The 9,089-nt window shown below is 46.7% G+C and overlaps 1 long non-coding RNA gene across 1 annotated transcript; it reads left to right on the top strand.

Annotated features, from left to right (window-relative positions):
• Positions 1-499: 499 nt before the first annotated feature.
• LOC135972673 (uncharacterized) lies at positions 500-7,355 on the top strand. Its single transcript, XR_010589145.1, has 2 exons — positions 500-1,936; positions 2,057-7,355. It is a non-coding gene; the product is annotated as an uncharacterized LOC135972673 (long non-coding RNA).
• The last annotated feature ends 1,734 nt before the right edge of the window (positions 7,356-9,089 follow it).

The following is a 9,089-nucleotide window of genomic DNA, read 5'->3' as shown; positions in this document are numbered from 1 at the left end:
CAAATTAGAGGATTGGGCCGAAAAAAACCTGATGAGGTTCAACAAGGACAAGTGCAGAGTCCTGCACTTAGGACGGAAGAATCCCATGCACTGCTACAGACTAGGGACCGAATGGCTAGGTAGCAGTTCTGCAGAAAAGGACCTAGGGGTCACAGTGGACGAGAAGCTGGATATGAGTCAACAGTGTGCTCTTGTTGCCAAGAAGGCTAACGGCATTTTGGGCTGTATAAGTAGGGGCATTGCCAGCAGATCGAGGAACGTGATCGTTCCCCTTTATTCAACATTGGTGAGGCCTCATCTGGAATACTGTGTCCAGTTTTGAGCCCCACACTACAAGAAGGATGTGGAAAAATTGGAAAGAGTCCAGCGGAGGGCAACAAAAATGATTAGGGGTCTGGAGCACATGACTTATGAGGAGAGGCTGAGGGAACTGGGATTGTTTAGTCTCCAGAAGAGAAGAATGAGGGGGGGATTTGATACCAGCCTTCAACTACCTGAAGGGGGGTTCCAAAGAGGATGGAGCTCGGCTGTTCTCAGTGGTGGCAGATGACAGAACAAGGAGCAATGGTCTCAAGTTGCAGTGGGGGAGGTCCAGGTTGGATATCAGGAAAAACTATTTCACTAGGAGGGTGGTGAAACACTGGAATGCGTTACCTAGGGAGGTGGTGAAGTCTCCTTCGTTGGAGGTTTTTAAGGCCCGGCTTGACAAAGCCCTGGCTGGGATGATTTAGCTGGGAATTGGTCCTGCTTTGAGCAGGGGGTTGGACTAGATGACCTCTTGAGGTCCCTTCCAACTATGATATTCTATGATTCTAAGTAAACGGGGGGGTTAAAATCATGTTTTGCTAAGGGGGGGGAATGGGAACAGGGACACAGACAAGGCTCAGCTCTGTGGTGTCAGAGCTGGGAAGGGGGACACTGAGGAAGGAAACTGAAATCTTTCTTGCTGATAGTTCACCCCAATAAACATCGAATTGTTTGCACCTTTGGACTTTGGGTATTGTTGCTCTCTGTTCATGCAAGAAGGACCAGGGAAGTGAGCTGGTGAAGAAATAAGTCCTCTAACATCTTGGTGCCGTGACTTGGATGCATCACATTGGATAGGTGAGTGGCAGCCTGTAAGTCCCCCTCCCCAACAGTCTGCGCAGCTGCTTGGAGGGGGGTATAGCGAAATCTCGTGATGGTAGTTGCAAGTTCTGGCAAGCCAGGGTAAAGGATTTTTTGAATAAATTGATAAGGAAGAACCAGGGCCAATACCAGGTTCAGAGATCAACCTGGGATGAGATTAAAAAGAAAATGGAGGAAGTGTTAGGGGACCCAGAGGAATGGGGGTGGCTAAGGAGCCTTTGGTATATGTGTAGTGGAAGAAGGTCCCTGTCCATGGGGACTGAATGCCTTCCAGGGAAAGGAGGCACTTCAGTCCACTTGTGAGAGGTTTGAAGTAAGGGCAGTATTATGGGAAGCTGCCAGTAATCTTTCAAGTTTGGTGCTGTTCCAGCAAAGGCTGCTGAAGGGTTGTAAATTAGTTATGGGTGTGTTGGGGTCCACTAGGCATAGCTACCAGGTAACTCGGGAGAGTGGAAGGCCACAAGTGCCGATGAAGCTCTTTTGCTCTGGGCCTATCTGAACCCCCAAACCCCATCTTGGGAACTCTCACCTACTTCTATGCTAACTGCTTACATGCTCTGAAGTAGGTTGAAGCAGAAATGTAATGTCAGCTTTTTAGCAGATGGCTGCAGTTTCACTCACACTAGCAGAAATAATAGAGATAAGAAGCGGGGTAGTTAGTTTGCAGGCGTCTAACTCAAGGTCGCAAAGACTGAGAAAGTTTTCTCACAAGCTTATGTAGAGCTTATTGTAACAGTTGTCTGGAAGGGAGGGATAAGGGGGAACAGCCAGACAAAGAGATGTATGCAAACAGTTTGGAGTATAAAAGGTAAAAGTTGTTTGTATTTGTTGCACTGGATTTGAGACATGCTGGTCTCCTAGTGCCATTTCAGAGCTCTGAAATAAACTTGGCTTGCTTTCTCCCCTCGGTGTCTTTATTGGTGCCAAGCACACCGGGCGACGGACCATTGTTGTCTCCTCGAGCCCTTTAGGCGGGCAACAGTTTTGGCGTCCCTGGGTGGGCTCGAGGCTGAAATTTAGCCTTGCCCGGATCCCTCCTGGTGGCCGACGGATTACGACGATGCCCGACGCCCAGAGCTCACCGGTGACTTCATCGGGGGCCTCGGCAGAGACGTGGTTTGCTCGACCCTGGAGGGCACAACGGTGCAACGCACACAGACAGTGGAGAAGCAGCTGCGGGCGACGGCGAGGAACCGGTCCCGTTGATAGGGCGACGGTGACGGTGCAGAACCGGACCCTTGGATAAGGTAGGAACAGTCCAGTGGGGACTTATCTGTTGTGACCTGGGGACGCCCAGAGTCTCCCTTGGTATGGGGCAGGGACAGAGTACAGCCGGCAGGGTACAGTGTACACCTTTAGAATGCATTCTGGTGAACTGGAAAGTGTTTGGATCTGATCAGTTGATTAAAAGTAAATTGAAAAGGTTCTGTACAGTTGATTGGCCTCAGTACCAGCTAGAGTGCCAAGAAAGGTGGCCACCGGAAGGATCACTTAATTACAACACGATCCTTCAATTGCTTTTGTTCTGTCAGAGAACAGGTAAATGGAATGAACATCTCTATGCGTATACGTTTATGGTGTTAAGAAATAGGACTGATATTTTGCTCAAGTGCCATTTGACTCCGACAGGCTCGGTAGTGATGGCTGCTAAACCCCAGAACCCTCCCACTGTTGTAATGCCAGAATCGGTGTCCCCTTCGGCTCCTCCACCCCCACAGGCTTCAGAGAGTACCCCCCCCCCCCCCATGGGATTGTATCCGTTGATTACTGAGAGTGTGGTAGCCCGTCCCGGAACTCAAGAACGGCCAGCTCAGATAGTATCTGTCTACTCGCATGTACCTTTTAACCCTGTACATCTGGCTGCTTTTAAGGCAGAGGCAGGAGAATTTTCAACGAATCCAAGCAAGTTCATTTCTATCTTTGAAGGATGTCTAGGAAGCCTGACTGGGATGATTGTAATATACTTATGAAAACCCTGTTGTCTGAAGTAGAGCGGAATCAGGTTATAGCCAAGGCTAAGGAGGATGAAGACGGAGAAGGCATTTAAGGTTTAAAGGGAAAGCTATTGGACACCAGAAGTTGTACAGAGTGGAATCCTCAGAAGTGAGTGTGCTTGTCCTGGTTTGTTGCTTCAAAGCTCTGTACAGAAGTTATGTTACTGGAAAGGTGTATGATGGCAATGAGTATGTGTTAATGGTTGGAGAAGAGGTGTATAAGTGAAGAGTGGAAGGTTCCTTTGGAAGTTAGAAGAAGCCGAGAAAGGGAGAAGGAAAGAGAACAGAATGAGTTAACTGAGAGGAAAATATAGCTAGCAGCTCAGTCATGCTGGCTCATCCAAGGCCAAGGCCAAGACTTGGCTGACAATCAAGAGAAAGGGGGGCCTGAATGTGCCCAAGCAACTGTGAGATCTGCAAAATACTGCAAGGCATAATGAGGACAAACGAAGGGTTAAAAAGCAGGTTTGCTGGACAGTATTGGCCCAGGGATTTAAAAATTCCCCCACTCTGTTTGGACAGGCTTTGGCCAGAGACTTGGAGGAGTGGGATAATTCAGACAGAGCCCTCCTGCTGCAATATGTAGATGACTTGTTAATTGCTGCTGTGGGTCTAATCCCTTGTCTCAGAGCTACTGTGAGTCTCCTAAACTTTATTGGATTGCGAGGATACAGGGTATCTCAAAGCAAAGCCCAAATTGCTCTTTCAGAGGTTCAATATCTGGGATTTCACATCAGGCAGGGAGAGAGACAGCTCTCAAACGAAAGAAAGGAAGCTATCTGCCAAGTTCCCGTCCCCAGCAACCGTAAACGGCTTAGGGCATTCCTGGGCATGGCAGGTTTTTGCAGAATATGGATTCCAGAGTTTGGACTGTGGGCTAAACCTCTGTATGAATGTGTTAAGGGAGCGGATCATGACCCCTTTCACTGGTCCCCAGAAGCGGACAGGGCATTTAAAATCTTGAAAAGGAAGCTAATGGAAGCTCCAGCCCTGGGTTTGCCCGATATATCTAAGCCGTTCCAACTGTATGTGCATGAACGAAAAGGGGTAGCTTTGGGAATGCTTACCCAGCTATTAGGTGCCTGGAAACGGCCTGTGGCATACTTTTCTAAACAACTGGATCAAGTTTCAAAGGGATGGCCAGCCTGTTTGAGGGCGGTCGCAGCTACTGCTCTAGTGCTTGGGGAAGCTGAAAAGCTGACACTGGGAGGAACTGTGCAAGTGTATGTTCCCCATATGGTCCGAGCCTTGCTGGACACTAAGGGTGGTCTTTGGCTCACACAGGCTCGGGTTGCTCGGTACCAGGCGAAGCTGTTAGAGAATCCTGAAGTCACCCTGCAGACCTGTCCCTCCCTTAATCCAGCTACCCTGCTACCAGAGACAGAAAAGCAGGAACATGACTGTTTAGATATCATAGATGTTCAGTACTCTAGCCGCCCAGATCTAAAAGATCAGCCACTCCCAAATGTTGACTTGGAATGGTATACGGATGGCAGTAGTACTGTAGTGGATGGGCAAAGGAGGGCTGGTTATGCTATTGTGTCTCTTCATGATACCGTGGAAGCTGAGAGTTTACCGGCAGGAACATCTGCCCAGCTTGCTGAACTAGTGGCCCTGACTCGTGCACTCGAGCTGGCAAAAGACAAACGGGTTAATATCTTTACTGACTCAAAGTATGCTTTTGGGGTATTGCATGCTCACTCTGGTTTGTGGAAGCAAAGGGGAATGCTAACAGCCCAAGGCTCTCCGGTCAAGCATGGGTCTCAAATTCTCCGGCTTTTAGAAGCAGTACAACTCCCCTCAGCAGTAGCAGTAGTGCATTGCAAAGCCCATCAAAGGGAAGATCAAGATGTATCCAAGGGCAATGCCAGAGCAGACAGGGAAGCTAAGCGAGCTGCTACCCTGAAATCACCAACTGAGGAGAATGCCCAAATGCATGCCCTCATCCCATCAGTGGGTGAACTTGCAGCCCCTCAGTACTCCCAAGAGGACAGAAACCTGGCTGACAGTCTTGGTCTCCAGGAAAAGGAGGGATGGCTTTATTCCACAGAGGGAAAAATCCTCCTGCCCAAGGGCCTGATTCGACCAGTGTTGCAGAAACTGCATCAAACCACACACGCAGGCAGAGAGGCTCTTACCCAGCTTATGAATAAATATTTTCTAACCTCCGGACTTAAACCCCTAGCATCACAGGTACAAGCTGAATGTTTAATCTGCCAAAAGAATAACCCTCGACCAGGAGTAGCAGTGCCACCAGCCACCCTGGAACCTACCCCAGGCCCAGGATTGGTGTGGCAAATAGACTTTACTGAGTTTCCCAGGACCCAAGGGTACGGGTACCTTCTCGTCTTAGTGGATCGATTCAGCGGATGGCCTGAAGCCTTCCCATGTCGCAACAACACTGCCAAGACAGTGGCTCTTAAGTTTGTCAAGGAAATCATTCCTCGCTTCGGCCTTCCTCAGTGGATGGAATCTGATAATGGAACACACTTCACATCTCAAATTGTTCAAAAGATATCAAGTGCTCTGCAAATCCCGTGGAAGCTCCACACACCCTGGCGACCACAAGCCAGTGGAGTAGTGGAACGCACAAATCAGACACTCAAGCGACACCTCTCAAAGGTCTGTCAGGAGGCCTCTCTTAAGTGGCCTGATGCCTTGCCCCTTGTGTTACTTCGCATTCGTGCTCTCCCTAAGGGTAGGATAGGGCTTAGTCCCTTCGAGATTATGTTTGGAAGAGCATGGCCTATGAATGGTACCCCAGTTCTGGCAGGGGAGTGGGAAATGGGGTGTGGTTTCTTGTCTCAGTACATGTGCTCTCTGTCTGCTGTTCTTTCTTCTCTTCACAGGTATACCAAAGATTCACAGCCTCTTCTGCTGGATACTCCGGTCCACTCCCTGCAGCCTGGTGACTCCGTTCTCGTGCGAACCTGGAAGGACGAGCCTCTTCAAGAGAAGTGGAAGGGACCCCACACCGTCCTGCTTGTCACCCATACAGCGGCAAAGGTCGAAGGACACAAGAACTGGATTCATCACTCTCGACTGAAAGCAGTGCCCGCTCCTGAACAGTGGACTGTCCAGCCTGCGGAGAAGACTGCTAACGACGATTTGGGACTTAAGCTGTTATTCAAAAGACAGTAAGGGTCACTGGGAATGCGTTGTGATCTTTCTGAACAGTCACAGCATACTCCCCGCGAGAACCCTGAGCATTGGTTTTATTTTCTCACAGAAGGCCGACTTGGCCTATATATTTGGTCTTGTTATTTTTTGACTTGTTTAGTGTCAACAATTCTTCTTATCTTCTGGGCAGTTGGGTTGTTGTAATTGTATGTGCTCTTATTGGAGAAGAGTGTTGTACCTATGTCCCAGAGTTTTCACAGGACATTAACAAGCACATCTTGTCAGCTGAACGGGCCTTTAACCAGTGGAAGGCCCAGGAAGGGGAACCCACTATTTTGGATTCCCTTTGGGGTTGGATACCTGGTTTAGGAGAACTAGAGGATATAGGGGGAAGCATTGTTCGCATCTTGCTCACAGGTGTGGTGATATGTTTTGTTCTTGTTCTTTTGCTCATTTGCTGTAAAGTGCTCATACATAAGATTTGTACCTCCCATACCCCAGAAGTTCCCTTATACCCTCTCATTGATAATCCTGATTGCATGGAGCTTAATCGCATTTTGTCTTTAGAGTATGAGAAAACTCTGACAAAGGTTTGTTGAGTGTTCTCAAAGGAGGGATTGTTGGGGTCCACTAGGCATAGCTACCAGGTAACTCGGGAGAGTGGAAGGCCACAAGTGCCGATGAAGCTCTTTTGCTCTGGGCCTATCTGAACCCCCAAACCCCATCTTGGGAACTCTCACCTACTTCTATGCTAACTGCTTACATGCTCTGAAGTAGGTTGAAGCAGAAATGTAATGTCAGCTTTTTAGCAGATGGCTGCAGTTTCACTCACACTAGCAGAAATAATAGAGATAAGAAGCGGGGTAGTTAGTTTGCAGGCGTCTAACTCAAGGTCGCAAAGACTGAGAAAGTTTTCTCACAAGCTTATGTAGAGCTTATTGTAACAGTTGTCTGGAAGGGAGGGATAAGGGGGAACAGCCAGACAAAGAGATGTATGCAAACAGTTTGGAGTATAAAAGGTAAAAGTTGTTTGTATTTGTTGCACTGGATTTGAGACATGCTGGTCTCCTAGTGCCATTTCAGAGCTCTGAAATAAACTTGGCTTGCTTTCTCCCCTCGGTGTCTTTATTGGTGCCAAGCACACCGGGCGACAGACCATTGTTGTCCCCTCGAGCCCTTTAGGGCGGGCAACAGGTGGTTAAAGATGATTTGGCACAACAGGGTTTAGAGTCAAAAGCAAAGTTAACAGACCACCTTTAGAGACAGGAGCTGGGACTTGGTCCTGGGGGAGAGGGGGTGGGGGGGGGAGAAGAGGTTTCAAAGTAAAAAATGGCAGGGTTTTCAGGAGCAGGTAACAACCCCCACTCTCCTCCCAGAGCCAGGATGAAAACCTGGGGGTAAGGGTTCCCAACTGTTTCAACCCGGGGAGCCTACTCTTCTTTTTCTTTTCCTTCTTTTTCTCAGTTTACTTAATTTGCTGCTGGTAGCCGGTACTTTAAACTGACCTCACAGGGTTAATTGGTTTCTTTCCACCGCTTCACCCTACACTCAGCTGCCTTTCCACACTTTTGTTTTTCTAAAGTTTTAATGGAAGGTACTTATGTAAAATGTGGGTTTTTTTTTTTTTTTAAACAAAGTATAATGAAGATCTGCTGTATTCCACTAAAATTTTTTGAAGTAAAAAATCTATGGGCAAACAAATGTTTTACTGCCTTTTTAAACAGTCTCAAGGTAAAAACAGCACAGGTTAAGGCAGCTGTGTGGCAATAATTGTACTTGGTGGCTAAGTTGTTACAGAAAAATTGCACTACCTTAAACTAAATGTAGAAGTAAGTAATTTAAAAAAGTAAATAAAAAGTTACAAATAGCTTTTTAAAAAACTCTATATTAATTTTTGCAAAAGTAAACATTTGGAAGTTGTAAAAATGGTAAAAGGTAACAGTTGTATTACAAAAAACGTTTTTGATTTAATAATAAAACCCAGTTATATAAATGTAACTGTATGTGCAATTCTGTGCAGTCACATTGAATGGAAGTTTTATAATTAAATTATACAAGGGGGTCAGGTAGAATGGCTACTACCACCACTATGCTTCTGTCCCCTGAAGCCTTTACAGCTATTCTAAGAAAAAATGGGCCCTTTTCCCACAAAAATGGTCTATAAGGAACTGCTGCAGGCAGCAGGCGAAAAAAGGATCTCATCAAAATTATTTAACTATGGGTAATGTAATCAAAATCACTAAATAAATGTAAGGGGTTTCTATTGAAACTTAACTTGGCTGCCCCTGGCTGTCTCTAGTTGTACAGGATGGCAGTGTAATCGGGATACAGTTGTGTAAAAAAGAGTAATCGCAGTGCAAGGGATGTTAGGCAAAAAAGAATTTTGTGTGTGTGCACAGGAAAAAGAAAAGGAAAAGGGGAGCAATGATGGGAACACTGAGCCTTGGGGTGGCTCTCAGGAATCAGACTGTCGCTTTGGTGGGGGTGTATAAAAACTCTGTGGGCACAGGGGAGGCAGTTACAGCTTGTGTAAAATTAATATGGCTAATATAATGTTATGACGGTTAAACTATGGAAAAAATGTGCATTTTCCCAGGACGCATGCAGTGTATATTGGAGAAGGGGTAAAAGAAATGCAAACAAAACATGGTACTTAATTAAAATCCTATTAGGGCTCCAAAAGGTTGTGTTTTAAGCAGGAGATGAAAATGGAAAGTAATCAAAACTCTGGAAGTAAAATGTTTCCCTTTTTTAAGACCATCTCTGAGCTGCTAATTGCTTTGGATCCAAAAGCAAGCCAGAAAGCCTGTGTGTAAATGCAACAGAGAGTTGCATTTGTGTAAATGC

This window comes from Chrysemys picta, chromosome 7 (genome assembly GCF_011386835.1).
Source record: "Chrysemys picta bellii isolate R12L10 chromosome 7, ASM1138683v2, whole genome shotgun sequence".
In the NCBI taxonomy this organism is placed as follows: Eukaryota; Metazoa; Chordata; order Testudines; family Emydidae; genus Chrysemys; species Chrysemys picta.
This window is presented reverse-complemented; position numbering and strand designations above follow the sequence as displayed.